The sequence below is a fragment of the Puma concolor genome, chromosome B3, assembly GCF_028749965.1.
Source record: "Puma concolor isolate L17-30 chromosome B3, mPumCon1.1.hap2, whole genome shotgun sequence".
NCBI classification, from domain to species: domain Eukaryota; kingdom Metazoa; phylum Chordata; class Mammalia; order Carnivora; family Felidae; genus Puma; species Puma concolor.
Window position 1 is genome coordinate 139,141,603 of NC_141672.1, and position 16,412 is coordinate 139,158,014.

The 16,412-nt window shown below is 42.2% G+C and overlaps 1 pseudogene; it reads right to left on the minus strand.

Annotated features, from left to right (window-relative positions):
* Window positions 1-7,945, minus strand: part of LOC112855468 (S-formylglutathione hydrolase-like) — a 57,146-nt pseudogene extending 49,201 nt beyond the window's left edge.
* Window positions 7,946-16,412: the final 8,467 nt, after the last annotated feature.

The following is a 16,412-nucleotide window of genomic DNA, read 5'->3' on the forward strand; positions in this document are numbered from 1 at the left end:
CCCTCCTACCCCTGCCCTGCAAGGTGATAGGTTATGTACAAGAAGCCTTCCCAGGGAGGCTTAGCTCCTTCTCACTCAGTCTATTATTTTCCTAGCCTGTGTCAGCCTGGAGTGGAGCCGGAAATAAAGGTTGATGTCAGAGTAGTTTATTTGGGAGGATGATTCCAGTGAGCAGGACAGAGGGACAGGGAAGGGAAAGGAGACTAAGGAAACCTATACAAAGAAGCATTTGCAGGGTCTAACTGGCCCTCGTTCCTGGGCCACTTACTCACACACGATCACCTGAGAAGTCATGAAATGGGTCTCTGAACCATCTTCCTGGGGTTTTGGAAAGCATTTATCCTAGGGTCCTTTCCCATGATAGTCTAGGGCTTTCTCCTACAGGGCATGGACTCCCCTCCATTTTCAGAGCTGAGCATTGGTGCGTACTGAGCAGTTCTTCAGCTGTGCCATGCTGTGGTGTCAGAAATGGAGGAAACTGTACGGATGGATTGCCAAAGTAGCATCAGTTGAAAGAAGGGGCAAAGCCAAGGGGATTCAAAATGGTGCCCCAGAGGCATCCATAACCAGGACAGAGGATAGGCAGACACTGTTCTGGAATCCTTGGGCACTCCTTGGGCATGTGGTACTAAAGACCTGACTGTCCACTTCTGACCCAGGGATGCAGCTTCCCAGTGCCTTCTTTAGAATCTTCTCCAACTACTGTACTGTGCTGCATGTACATCCCGCTGAAACTGTCCCGCTGAAACTTCATCCTTAAACATGAATCCCATCTCCCTCTGACCTATTGGAATGCACAGTGCTGACCGGAGCCTATAATCTTTGCTTCTCACCTTTTCAGGTTCCCCCTGTTGGAGGAATCAGAATTTCTGAACACATTCTCCTTCTGTCTTCTTAGAATTTTTCAGATGACCTCTTTCTTGCTTCTGTGTGCACCACCTGCTGTCCCTTCTGACCTGGCCTCTTTCCATGTCCTGGCCTCCTCCTCGCCTTCTGTGCTCTCTCTGTGTCCATCACCTAATTCATTCTCTCTGTCTCTCTTCTTGATCCTCTTTCCTTTAGACTAGGTTTCTCCAGGGAAAATCCCATATGTGGTGTAAATTACATTGGAGAACTTCATGCAGAAGCAATATTGATTTTTTTTAAAGCAAGATTATGTAAATTGCAGAGAGTCTATTATTTTGCTTGCCAAAATTCCTTTAGCAAAATTATGAAGTCAAAGTTCTTTAATATGAGGCAGGCCAAAAAAGAAAAATATGTACGATCAAATCACGAAAACATGCAATTCAGATGCATTCCTGTTGGTGTCTCAGGCATTGCATTTGGACTCCATGAAACCCTAACACCAGAGTGTTTCTGCTAAACTCCACTCCATCTTCTTATACTTCTTTTCTATGTGAGAAACCTGAACTTCTCTCAGTCATTCTTCACAGGGTGCATGGCCTACGTTTCTAAGTTTCCCGTAAAGTGGGTCATGTTTACAGTAATCAGCTAGGTCTCTTAAGATTTCCTCTGGGCTGGTAACGTAGGATTTCCAATCCCATTTAAAAGTTTCACCTGGTTCTTTCTGGAAGTCCACAAGAGGTGCCACACGTTTGCATATAAGTGCTTTCCTCAAGTTCCTCTGCCAGCTTGGCTTCCCCACTTTGATATATGGTGCCCTCCACAGAGCCTTTCCCACTGGTACCATTGATAGGATTGCTATTCATAGCCCCACAGCAGGCTCCCCGACAGGGCTCCCATTCAGGTCGGGGGAGTGGCTCGTGACTGATCTCTGAGATGACATTGTCTTCCCCACCCTTCTTTAACAGGCCTGATGCACATGACCATCTCTGTTCTTCTCCAGCTGAAAAGGATTCTGCTCTGCAAGCTTATGCCAGGAAGGCCCATTTCATGATACACACCAGGACTCACACTCAGACACATTTCCAGATCCTTCCCCATCTGTCTTTTCTGGTCTCTTTTCTCTGTGTGCTCATCTTTAGCGGTGGAATGTTCTGCAAATGGCAATGGTTTCTTCAGGACAGATTTAGTGTACTGTGACTTTTCTATACATTTCCTGGTACTTTTTCTACCCATTTGGTTTCAGAGAGAATTATTTGTATCAAATAGATGAAACAGAAAGCGCTTTTTTTCCTCCTTAGAACTACAGATTCAAAGAAAAGCAAAAGGGAGAGGCAGCTCACATTTACAGACATTGGAGGAGAAAAAGAAGGCTCAGAGAGGTCTCTCACTTGCCCAAGCTTACCCATCTAGTAAATGACAGAACCAGGATATGAACCCTGGCACTTTCTAGCTGCAAATCTCTCTCTGTTTCTCTCTCCCTCCCTCCCTCCCTCTCCCTCTTTCTCTCTCTCTCTCAATTTCTGGCCTCTTTGATTGCCTTCTTTTATAGCTTCTGTTGATGTGGCCAAATGAAGTTTCCTATCGCTATTTTGTAAACATCTCAGTTAACATCTGAACATAAAACTAAGCTCCGTTTTCTCCATAGAATCTTCATTTTCCTTTTCTCTTTAAGTGAGTCCTAAGTCCAGATTTCAGATTTCCCTCCACATTACACTTACAGGTCACCTGCTGCTTCTTCCTTCAGCAGAAGCCACCGTGAGGAGCAAGCAAAGCACATCCCACGAAGTGTCTCAAAATGAAACATATCTAACAGTACATGCGTTTTCTTCCTCGCATCCTACCAAGAGTCACCCTCAGAAAATTCTATTTCTGTGCTTTGCTTTGTAAGCATTCTCTAGAGGACATTGTTCTCACTGTAGAGAGTCAAAACTTGGAAGGACGTTACAGTCATTTCCCCACCTCTTCCATTTTTTTTTAAATTTTTAATGTTTATTTTTAAGAGAGAGAAAGAGAGCGGGGGCGGGGGGGGGGTGGACAGAGGATCCGATGTGGGCTCTGGGCCGACAGCAGAGAGCCCAGTGTGGGGCTCCAACTCATGAACCTTGGGATCATGACCTGAGCCGAAGTCGGACGCTCAATTGACTGAGCCACCCAGGGGCCTCTCCACCTCTTCTATTTTAAAGATGAGGAGATTGGGATTAAGCACCCAGCCCAGAACCTCACAGCCTTTCCCTCCATCACATAAGTTAGGACTAGAACCAAGAACCTCTGGGCTCCCAAACTGAACTTCTCCTAGTGTATCTGACCACCTTTCCATGGATCAGTTGTGCTGGAAAGATGTGCTCCCACGAGCTCAGTTAGGGCAATGCCTGTATGTGTTTAAATATGGGTTAATGTCGGGGCCACCTCCCATACGTGGAAGAGTTCAATTTTTGAGTAGATACATTATGAATAGAGAAAGCACCACTCACTTCTGCATTCTCATTTATAACATTTACCTTCACAAATTCCCGGGCACACCCAGAGGTTTTGCCCATATAAAACCCCAGCAGCTGCAAATGGGGAAGGACCCCTGAAATAAGCACGGGTTAAATGCCAGCCATCTGCTAGGATGGTTCTAGGGGTTTCCACAGGAGCATTTAATAAATGTTAGCTGAATCTGATCTAGATAATTCCCCCACCAAGATTAAGAAAGTCCTTCTGTGTGAGGCTGGAGTATATTATACATGGTTGAAAAACACCCTGGGCTCTCCAGCAAATGTGTTCTGAAATCATGTCTACATTTGGATGCACCCTAAAGAACAGAGGGGAAATAAGCAATGTTTTGCAAAGGCTGTCTCATTCCACTTGACGGAGACTGGAAGGAAAGGCTAACCAACCCTGGAGTATAATGCATCTTCAAGGTAGTTACTGCCCTCTAGTGTTACAGAAATAGAGCAAAAAGTGTACCTGGCAGAACCTAAATCCAACTCCATAGTTTTTGAATTCATGGTAAGTCTCAGCAGCCTTAGGAGGTCCTTGGAAAACACCGCTGGAAACAGATGCCTCACTGGGGTTGGCCAGTTGTGGCTCCCAGGGTGTGCACACAGCCAGTTCACACTAGTATTTCCATATTCCTGAAATACTAAAATGCATCTATACTGGTTGGCAAAAAGCCACTACCCTATGCCCCCTGGCCCCCCACCACCAGCCCAGAACCAGGACCCTCCCTTGTACCCCTCCCCTCGGAGCTCCCCACCGCCCAACAACTGAAGCTTTAATGTTTGCCAAAGCAAGGGACCTCCAAGACCCTGATCCAGTGCTATGGGTGCAGTGTTAGGCCAGTGTTTGAATCGACCCAGTGATTAAATATTACAAATGTGACATTTAATTGCCTCTCACCATTCAACTATCATGTTTCTTCATCTGTCCATCCATAATTAAGTGAGGAGGGTCCTATTAAAAAATCACCATCCTGTGGAATTCTCAGAACTGAAGATGGCATTCAATTTGGTTACTATTGTCCTGGTGGCTTGGAAACACCTGTAGCCAATGACTAATCTACACCCCGGCTTCTTTGGGAGGAACTCAGGGTAATGATTACACTGTTCTATATGCCTGGTGACGAGGGGCCAGACCTTAGCCTCACCTCTGAATCACTCTTTGGACTTTGCTGAGTTACTTTGTCTTTCTCCATTTCAGGCCCCCCATCTCTAAGGTGGGGGGGGACAATACCTATATCATTAGGTGATTATGATAATTAAAGGAGGTAATCTGTATCACAGCCCTTGTCACACAGTAAGTTTTTAATAAGTGTTTGCTAATATGTGGATTGCAAAGTATTAAACGTTAAAATTTTAGTCACCAGTCACCAAACCAACTATTTCTACTACTTCAATATTTTAAAGAACCAAAAGACTTAGGTCATCAGGGCAATTCCACTTTCCAGGGACAGTCAGATGGAAAACAAGGAAGGACAGAGGGGAAATTAAGGGGTGGAAAATAGGGAAACAACAATTGGTTCTGGTTAGTCCACACTCTCGGTGTGAGCTCGGTCACCAAGTGGGTGTGCTCACTGCACGTGACATTATTGACAGACGTAGCCAAACAGCTCTAGATGGACATATGGCAAGGGGTTGTTCAGCCATTTGTCAAGTTGTTGCAACCCAGGTAATGGGTCCCTTTGCACCTGCAGACTTCCTTTTCACAGTTCACAGCATGTGGGTCTGTCCACCTCGTGGCCATGGAACTGAGGACTGGTCAGTATGACACAGGACTATGAAACATAACTGACTTCTGGTCATCTCAACTTGCAGATGCTTGACAGAAAGATGGCGGGCTTCCAGAGAAACATCTCCTTCCTCCACTGGCTGTGTGTCAGCATACTTCATCAACAGTGATGGTATTACCAATACCTTCTATCCTACAAAGTATTCTTTACAAACCTGAGAGCACGCCACAGGACCCCATGAATACCTGGCAAGATGGCCTTTAACTTTTTCCCAAACACCACTGTTCTAGGAGCAAGACTCTACACCTGACAGGCTAGAAAACATGTCCCATCCAGTCAAAGAACTGAGATAGCCACGTTTGTAACAGTGGCTATAAAACAATTCAACACTGCTGGCCAAACATTCAGGGATGACCATGACCAGTCACCCGTATCTGGATACTTTTAACTTCTCCCCCAAAATGGCATGTCTCTTGACTCTCTTCCCAAAAGAGAATAAAAATTCTTAATCCCCCAGCATTGCTCTTGGGAACCTACAGTTTGGACTTCCCAAATTTTGAAATAGAAAAAAAAAAATGATACATAGGCATAAATCGGTATGGAAAGATGGACCGGTAACTTTAAGAAGAGCTCTTCCTAATACCTCACATCTCACCTGTTGTATCTCCCTAACCTATCACATCAAGAACAGAGAAGGGAGAACAAAAGATACAGACACTCCCTTAATCTCTTAGGTTTGAGGACCTCCAGGATTCAAATGGACCAAAAAGCTGAGGCCAAATCTCATGCAGAAAAACAACCTTAAATTCTCCTCCATTTCTGAAACCGGAAATGCACAGATCAGCTCTTTTAACATTCGACCCCATTTGAAATGTAGCCTAATTGACAAATCTGTGTTTAACTACTTAATGTTTCACATTCATAAATTTTGAAATATCTTTTAGATTTTAACCCTTATGTGAAAATAGCCCAAATCAAAACTGGCCAATCCATGGCAGGTAGATTAATCAGTAAGAGTTTTCACATCTAGATGCTATGGGAGGTATTTGGTTTTGTTTTGTCTTGATATACCACAAATTCCTCCATCTTCCCCCAAATATAATTTTTTAAATGTTGAGCTCTTAAGGTGCCTGGGTGGCTCAGTCAGTTGAACCTCTCACTCTTGATTTCAGCTCAGGCCATGATCTCACAGTTTGTGAGTTCCAGCCCTGCATCGGGCTCTGTGCTAAGACCATGGAACCGGCTTGGCCTTCTGTCCCCCCTTCTCTCTGCCCCTCCCCACTTGTGTTTCTCCTCCCATTCTCTCTCTCTTTCTCTCTGTCTCTCGTACAAAGACTGGCAAATCAGCTAACAGCAATCCACTCCAAACATCTGTTAAACTTGGGTTTCTTTGCCTCCAACTGGCCAATTCCAAATTGAAAAGAAACACATTTTACAAAACACATTTTAAAGTCTAATTTTATGTCTTTCAAATATTTTTGAGGTCGATAGTATTTGCTTTGTAATTTTCTGGGAGAAACATGTTAATAAACAAGAGTCACTTATAATATGTTTGTCTATTGATTACGTCTATTGCTTACTTGTTTTTCTAAGCATTTTTGAAACATTCTTTTGTGATATAGTCCAAAGTCTAATTTTCCTGCAAAGACATTGCTATGGGTCTTTTGTTCATGCCCTAATGAAATCACATAGGCTGACTTTGACAAATTGGAATCACTGAGATTATTTAATGTATATAAGAAGAGGAGGACAGGACAGTGGGTTTGAGTGACACTTACTGATTAAACAGACCTCCCTTCCCAGCAAAATTATCCAATGTGGTGACCACATTAACTTGTGTAGAGGACAGTCCCTTTCTGAAGGAATACATATTTATGGTCTCTGAAATTTTAAAATCATCTAAGCCAGCAGGCCCAGAGGTGCTTGGACAGAAAAGTGTGTGTTTTAGGTGAAGTGACAAGGACTCTCTGTCCCCCGGCTCATGGCTCAAAGCTACCAAACCTTCCAGAGGATGTATTATAGTCCCGGTAAGCAGAGTTCCTCTTCATTCTGTAATCAGCAATAATGCAACTTTTATTTCTCCACTTCACCTTTGTGGACAGCTCTAGTCTGTTTCATTTCATTCTCAATCTTCCTAGAATCTTTGGGTTTTTGTGTGTCTTGCATCCATGAATATAGCCAGACCAACCTCAGACCATCCTACACACCTAGAAAACTGATCGGAGGATTAATACAACAATCTGCACAACCTGAACCACAGAATTCAGCAGGTTCGCAGTGCAGAGAGGTGAACTTGGGGAGAGAGAAGCCGGCGGTGGGCAGGGAGCCGCTTTGGCGGGCAGAGAGAGAGGACGGAGACCGGGGTGGGGGGGCAGGGAATGCGGGAAAAGCACCCCCTCCCCAAAACCAGCTGGAGAGAAAGTGGAAAACTGGAAACATCAGCAGGCACTAAACTAAAAAGGGAGAAAGGAGAGGGTTTAAATTGCATTAAGACTGTAAACAAGGGGAACGCAAAGGCTGCAACCCCGCAGCTAGGTACCTGGTGTTGCTCTGGTGGGAAGAGCGAATCCCCAGGAGCAGAGTGGGATCCGGGAGGTTCTCGGGCCACACTGGGAAAAGCGGTTCCACTGCTGGAAGGACATTCGGTAGAGACTGTTGAAGCCACCTGGTCCCAGCAGACCCCAGAAAACGGCCACATTCGCTGCTGCTGGAACAAGGTCATTAAGGGGGGAGCCTGGTGCCAGATGTGTGTTGTTACTTTCCATAATCCCTGAAACGGTGCTGCTACACTATCTCGAGAACTTTTTCTGGGGCAGCTGGCACCTGGCCGCAGTCTCGGGGCACCGGCAGCAGCAGGGTCCGGCAGGCGTTCGTGGGTGCAGCCGACATTCGGCCATTGCTTGGTGAGACCCTCCCGCAGAGGGGCGGAACGGCTCAAAGCCGCAGTCCTTCGGAAGTAAGGGGCCGGGGAAAACAGCCGCGTCTGAGACAAAACTCCGGAGAGAGGTACGGCCTGGGGCCTGGTCACGGAGGGGGAAAAAGCGGGGAGTGGACGAAAGGTGAAGACAGAAGACCAGTGTGTGATTGCTGACCTGGGAGAACAGACTGGTTAGCTGGGTGGAGGCATTTTCACCGCTCCAGCGCATGCACGTAGGCACACGCACGCGCACCTAAGAGCGTGGCAACAATCCACCCCAGTAGGCTAGCAGCGCCATCTAGTGGAGAGCGGAGCTGTTACACTGAGCCCGGCTCAACTGGGCCAACTTCGCTCTTGAACACAAGTCTCACCGCTGGCTTAGTTTATGGACCATAAAGCACTACATACACTGACTTCTAGGGGAAAATGAAGCAATTTCAGTCCTACTTCAATCTGTTAGCAGGTTCATCTATTCAATTTTCTTTCTTTTTTTTTTCTATTTTCTTTTTCTCTTTTACAATTCTTTTTCTTGAATACAGAAAGAGAAAAAATTCATTTTTATTTTCAATTTTTATTAAAAATATTTTTCTTTAATTTTTATTACTATATTTTTTAACTTCTGTGTAAATTTTTTCAAATTCTATTTTACTTCCATCATTTTATTTTAGTCTACTTCAGTGCATTCACCTTTTCAAATTTTCAATTTCCTTTTTTCTTTTTTTTCTCTTTTTCATTTCTTTTCTTTTTCTTGAATGCAGAAAGAGAAAAACTTCATTTTTACTTTCAATTTCTATTAAAAATATTTTTATTTAATTTTTATTACTATATTTTTTGCTTTTATGTAAAGTTTTTCAAATTCTATTTTACTTCCATCATTTTATTTTAGTCTACTAGTGTATTCACTTTTTTCAAATTTTCAAACGATTTCTTTTTTCTTTTTTCTTTTTTTATCTTTTTTCTCATTTTCATTTCTTTTCTTTTTTCTTAAATGCAGAAAAATAAAAAATTCATATTTATTTTTAATTTTTATTAAAAATAGTTTTCTTTAGGGGCGCCTGGGTGGCGCAGTCGGTTAAGCGTCCGACTTCAGCCAGGTCACGATCTCGCGGTCCGTGAGTTCGAGCCCCGCGTCAGGCTCGCATCAGGCTCTGGGCTGATGGCTCGGAGCCTGGAGCCTGTTTCTGATTCTGTGTCTCCCTCTCTCTCTGCCCCTCCCCCGTTCATGCTCTGTCTCTCTCTGTCCCAAAAATAAATAAACATTGAAAAAAAAAAATTTAAAAAAAAAAAAAAAATAGTTTTCTTTAATTTTTTTCTACTATAGTCTTTACTTTTGTGTAAATTTTTTCAAATTCTATTTTACCCTCATCATCTCATTTTAGTCTACTTCAGTGAATTCATTTTTTCAAATTCTCAAACGGTTTCCTTTTTTTTTCCTTCCCCCCTTCTTTTTCTCTACTCTGTCAAACCACTTTCAACACCCAGAACAAAACATACCTAGGATCTAGCATCATCTATTCGATTTGTGTGTGTGTGTGTTTAATTTTTAATTTTACTATTTTTTAAATTATAACTTTTTTTAGTTTCAATTTTTCTACCTCATTAATTCCTTTTCTCCCTTCCAAATATCAAAACAAAGGAACTAACCCCAAAAGAAAGAGCGCGAAGAAACGACAGCCAGGGACTTAACCAACACAGATACAGGCAAGATGTCTGAACCAGAATTTAGAATCACGGTAATAAGAATACTACCTGGAGTCAAAAATAGACTAGAATCCCTTTCTGTGGAGATAAAAGAAGTCAAAACTAGTCCGGATGAAGTAAAAAAAGCTATAATGGAGCTGCACTCACGATGGATGCCGCAGTGGCAAGGAAGGTTGAGGCAGAACAGAGAATCAGCAACACAGAGGACAAACTTATGGAGAATAACGAAGCAGAAAAAAGAGGGAGATGAAGGCAAAAGAGCACAATTTAAGAATTAGAGAAATCAGGGGCGCCTGGGTGGCGCAGTCGGTTAAGCGTCCGACTTCAGCCAGGTCACGATCTCGCGGTCCGTGAGTTCGAGCCCCGCGTCAGGCTCTGGGCTGATGGCTCAGAGCCTGGAGCCTGTTTCTGATTCTGTGTCTCCCTCTCTCTCTGCCCCTCCCCCGTTCATGCTCTGTCTCTCTCTGTCCCAAAAATAAATAAAAACGTTGAAAAGAAAAAAAAATTTTAAAAAAAGAATTAGAGAAATCAGGGACTCATTAAAAAGGAACAACATCAGAATCATAGGGGTCCCAGAAGAAGAAGAGAGAGAGAAATAGGGGTAGAAGGGTTATGTGAGCAAATCATAGCAGAAAACTTTCCTAACCTGGGGAAAGACACAGACATCAAAATCCAGGAGGCACAGAGGACCCCCATTAGATTCAACAAAAACCAGCCATCAACAAGAAATATCATAGTCAAATTCACAAAATATTCAGGCAAGGAGAGAATCATGAAAGCAGCAAGGGGAAAAAAGTCCCTAACCTACAAGGGAAGACAGGTCAGGTTTGCAGCAGACCTATCACAGAAACGTGGCAGGCCAGAAAGGAGTGGCAGGATATATTCAGTGTGCTGAATCAGAAAAATATGCAGCCAAGAATTCTTTATCCAGCAAGGCTGTCATTCAAAATAGAAGGAGAGATAAAAAGTTTCCCAGACAAACAAAAATTAAAGGAGTTTGTGACCACTAAACCAGCCCTATATATATATAAAGCAACAAAGATTAGAAAGGACCAGAGAACACCACCTGAAACTCCAACACTACAAGCATCATGATGGCAATAAATTCATATCTTTCAGCACTCACTCTAAACGTCAATGGACTCAATGCTCCAATAAAAAGACATAGGGTAACAGACTGGATAAGAAAACAAGATCCATCTATATGCTGTTTACAAGAGACCCACTTGAGACCTAAAGACACCTTCAGATTGAAAATAAGGGGATGGAGAACCATCTATCATGCTAATGGTCAACAAAAGAAAGCCAGAGTAGCCATACTTATATCAGACAATCGAGACTTTAAAATAAAGACTTATCAAGAGACGCAGAAGGGCATTGTATCATAATCAAGGGGTATATTCACCAAGAAAACCTAACAGTTGTAAACATTTATGCAACAAATGTGAGAGCACCCAAATATATAAACCAATTAATCACAAACATAAAGAAACTCATTGATAGTAATAACATAATAGTAAGAGACTTCAACACCCCACTGACAACAATGGACAGATCATCTAATCAAAAAATCAACAAGGAAACAAAGGCTTTGAATGATACACTGGACCAGATGGACTTAACAGATATATTCAGAACACTTCATCCTAAAGCAGCAGAATATACATTCTTCTCCAGTGCACATGGAACGTTCTCCAGAATAGACCATATACTGGAACACAAATCAGCCGTAAGTAAGTACAAAAAGATCAATATCATACTGTGCATAGTTTCAGACCACAACGCTATGAAACTCTAAATCAACCACAATAAAAAATGTGGAAAGGTAACAAATACTTGGAGACTGAAGAACATCCTACTAAAGAATGAATGGGCTAACCAAGAAGTTAAAGAGGAAATTAAAAAGTATATGGAAGCCGATGAAAATGATAACACCACAACCCAAAACCTCTGGGACACAGCAAAGGCGGTCATAAGAGGAAAGTATATAGCAATCCAGGCCTTCCTAAAGAAGGAAGAAAGATCTCAGATACACAACCTAACCTTATGCCTTAAGGAACTGGAAAAGGAACAGCAAATAAAACCCAAAACCAGCAGAAGACAGGAAATAATAAAGATTAGAGCAGAAATTAATGCTATAGAAACCAAAAAACAAACAAAAAAAACAGTAGAACAGATCAATAAAACCAGGAGTTGGTTCTTTGAAAGAATTAAACAAAATTGATAAACCACTGGCCAGTTTGATCAAAAAGAAAAAGGAAAGGACCCAAATAAATAAAATCAAGAATGAAAAAGGAGAGATCACAACCAACACAACAGAAATAAAAACATTAATAATAGGATAGTATGAGCAAGTATATGCCAATAAAATGGGTACCATCTGGAAGAAATGGACAAATTCCTAGAAACATATACACTATCAAAACTGAAACAGGAAGAAATAGAAAATTTGAACAGACCCATAACCATTAAGGAAATCAAATTAGTAATCAAAAATCTGCCAAAAAACAAGAGTCCAGGGCCAGATGGGTTTCCAGAGGAATTCTACCAAACATTTAAGGAAGAGTTAACACCTATTCTCTTGAAACTGTTCCAAAAAATAGAAATGGAAGGAAAACTTCCAAACTCCTATGAAGCCAGCATTACCTTGATTCCAAAACCAGACAGAGACCCCACTAAAAAGGAGAACTATAGACCAATTTCCCTGATGAACATGGATGCAAAAATCCTTAACAAGATATTAGCCAACCGGATCCAATAATACATTTCAAAACTTATTCATCATAACCAAGTTGGATTTACACCTGGGATGCAGGGCTGGTTCAATATCCGCAAAACAATGAACGTGATTCATCATATCAATACAAGAAAGGACAAGAACTATATGATCCTCTCAATAGATTCAGAGAAAACATTTGACAAAATACAGCATCCTTTCTTGATAAAAACCCTCAAGAAAGTAGGGATAGAAGGAGCATACCTTGAGATCATAAAAGCCATATATGAATGACCCAATGCTAATATCATCCTCTATGGGGAAAAACTGAGAGCTTTCCCCCTAAAGTCAGGAACAAGACAGGGATGTCCACTCTCACCACTGTTATTCAACATATTATTGGAAGTCTTAGCCTCTGCAATCAGACAACACAAAGAAATGAAAGGCATCCAAATCGGCCAGGAGGAGGTCAAACTTTCACTCTTCGCAGATGACATGATAATCTATATGGAAACCCAAAAGATTCCACCAAAAAACTGCTAGAATTGATTCATGAATTCAGCAAATTTGCAGGATATAAAATCTACACACAGAAATCGGTTGCATTCCTATACACCAACAATGCAGCGATAGAAAAAGGAATCAAGGAATCGATCCCATTTACAGTTGCACAAAAAAACTATAAAATACCTACGAATAATCTAACCAAAGAGGTGAAAAATCTATACACTGAAAACTATAGAAAACTTATGAAAGAAATTGAAGAAGTCACAAAAAAATTGGAAAAATATTCCATGCTCCTGGATAGGAAGAACAAATATTGTTAAAATGTCAATACTACCCAAAGCAGTCTACATATTCAATGCAATCTCTATCAAAGTAATACCAGCATTCTTTACAGAACTAGAACAAATAATCCTAAAATTTGTATGGAACCAGAAGAGACCCCAAATAGCTAAAGCAATCTTGAAAAGAAAACCAAAGCAGGAGGCATCACAATCCCAGACTTCAAGCTAAACTAAAAAGCTATAATCATCAAGACAGTATGGTACTGGCACAAGAACAGACACTCAGATCAATGGAACAGAATAGAGAACCCAGAAATGGACCCACAAACGTATGGCCAACTAATCTTTGACAAAGCAGGAAAGAATATCCAGTGGAATAAAGACAGTCTTTTCAGCAAGTGCTGGGAAAACTGGACAGCGACATGCAGAAGAATGAACCTGGACCACTTTCTTACACCCTACACAAAAACAAACTCAAAATGGATGAAACACCTCAATGTAGGATGGGAAGCCATCAAAATCCTCCAGGAGAAAGCAGGCAAAAACCTCTTTGATCTTGGCCACAGCAACTTCTTACTGAACACGTCTCCGGAGGGACGGGGGAAACAAAAGCAAAAATGAACTACTGGGACCTCTTCCAAATAAAAATTTCTGCACAGTGAAGTAAACAATAAGCAAAACTAAAAGGCAACTGACAGAATGAGAGAAGATATTTGCAAATGACATATCAGATAAAGGGTTAGTACCCAAAATCTATACAGAACTTATCAAACTCAACACCCAAAAAAACAAATAATCCAGTGAAGAAATCAGCAAAAGACATGAATAGACACTTCTCCAAGGAAGACATCCAGATGGCCAACCGACACATGAAAAAATGTTCAACATCATTCATCATCAGGGAAATACAAATCAAAACCACAATGAGATACCACCTGACACCTGTCAGAATGGCTCACATTAACAACTCAGGCAACAACAGATGTTGGCGAGGATGTGGAGAAAGAGGATCTCTTTTGCACTGTTGGTGGGAATGCAAGCTGGTGCAGCCACTCTGGAAAACAGTATGGAGGTTCCTCAAAAAACTAAAAAGAGAACTACCCCACGATCCAGCAATTGCACTACTAGGTATTTATCCAAGGGATATAGGCGTGCTGTTTCGAAGGGACACATGCACCCCCATGTTTATAGCAGCACTATCCACAATAGCCAAAGTATGGAAAGAGCCCAAATGTCCATTGATGGATGAATGCATAAAGAAAATGTGATACACACACACACACACACACACACACACACACACACACACACAATGGAGTATTACTCGTCAATCAAAAAGAATGAAATCTTGCCATTTGCAACTATGTGGGTGGAACTGGAGGGTATTATGCTAAGTGAAATTAGAGACAGACAAAAATCATATGACTTCACTCATATGAGGACTTTAAGAGACAAACAGATGAACATAAGGGAAGGGAAACAAAAATAATATAAAAACAGGGAGGGGGACAAAACATAAGAGACTCTTAAATATGGAGAACAAACAAAGGGTTGCTGGAGGGTTGTGGAAGGGGGGATGGGCTAAATGGGTAAGGGGCATTAAGGAATCTACTCCTGAAATCATTGTGGCACTATATGCTAACTGATTTGGATGTAAATTTTAAAAAATAAAATTAAAAAAAAATCTTAGAATCCGCATTGCTGCCACCAAAACCATGCATACGAATTTCCTCCCTGCAAAAAATAAAAAAATAAAAATAAAAAATTCTCCGCCTTCCCCCATACTCTGCTAATTAATCAATATGTGCTATAAGCTTGCCTCATATGCAAAAGCTCTGTGGGATTTATTTCCGAACTGTTCCTATGGCTGCACCTGAACACAACATAGCTACCCACAAAAGCACAAAGCTTGGGATGGGGATGAGGGGTTGGGGGGACCACCTAAAGGTCGGGACCTGGTACACCACGGGACACACAAGAGCCATTCTGTAAATACATGTTGAATGAGCTCTAAGTGAAGGACTTTATCCCACTCTGCCTTTTTCTTTTTTTCAACGTTTATTTATTTTTGGGACAGAGAGAGACAGAGCATGAACGGGGGAGGGGCAGAGAGAGAGAGAGACACAGAATCGGAAACAGGCTCCAGGCTCTGAGCCATCAGCCCAGAGCCCGACGCGGGGCTCGAACTCACGGACCGCGAGATCGTGACCTGGCTGAAGTCGGACGCTTAACCGACTGCGCCACCCAGGCGCCCCCCACTCTGCCTTTTTCTTATCTAAAGGACAAATCGCTTCACTTTTTCTTTTTTTTTTTTTTTTAATTTTTTTTTTCAACGTTTTTATTTATTTATGGGACAGACAGAGACAGAACATGAACGGGGGAGGGGCAGAGAGAGAGGGAGACACAGAATCGGAAATAGGCTCCAGGCTCCGAGCCATCAGCCCAGAGCCTGACGCGGGGCTCGAACTCAGGGACCGTGAGATCGTGACCTGGCTGAAGTCGGACGCTTAACCGACTGCGCCACCCAGGCGCCCCCGCTTCACTTTTTCAAGAGACATTTCCAAACCAAGTTCAGGTTAGCTGTCAGCAGGTCAGGTTCACACCTAGGTACGTCTTTATTACTGCCTGTTCACCCCTACATAGAAAAAAGCTTTTAGTATAGTAGAGTACCAATAGAAGGCCTAATGGATTAGAATGTGCCGCAAATTTTTTAAAAATTTGTTTAAAAAGGGGGGTGCCTGGGTAGCTCAGTTGGTTAAGCATCTGACTTTCGCTCAGGTCATGATCTGAGGGTTTGTGGGTTCGAGCCCCGCGTCGGACTCTGTGCTGACAGCTAGGAGCCTGGAGCCTGCTTCAGATTCTGTGTTTCCCTCTCTCTCTCTCTCTCTCTCTGCCCCTCCACCACTTGTTGTCTGTCTGTCTCTCTCTCTCTCTCTCAAAAATAAATAAACATTAAAAAAATTTAGAATGTGCCACAAATATATTTGTGTCTGTAAAAATCATTACCTTATGGAAAGAGTCAAAACAGAGCTCATCAACCCCAGGTGAAATGGTGTCCACCCTCTCCTGAGCCTAGAAAATAGAGGCCTACAAACAGACATGGGCTCACAAGTTCAAGGCCTGAGTGAAACCAAGCAGTTTCCAGGGAAGGGAATATTTTCACTGATGCTCTTCAATTACTGATACACTGCCACTTATGGACTGTCTCTGAACTTTAAGAAAGATGATGATCAT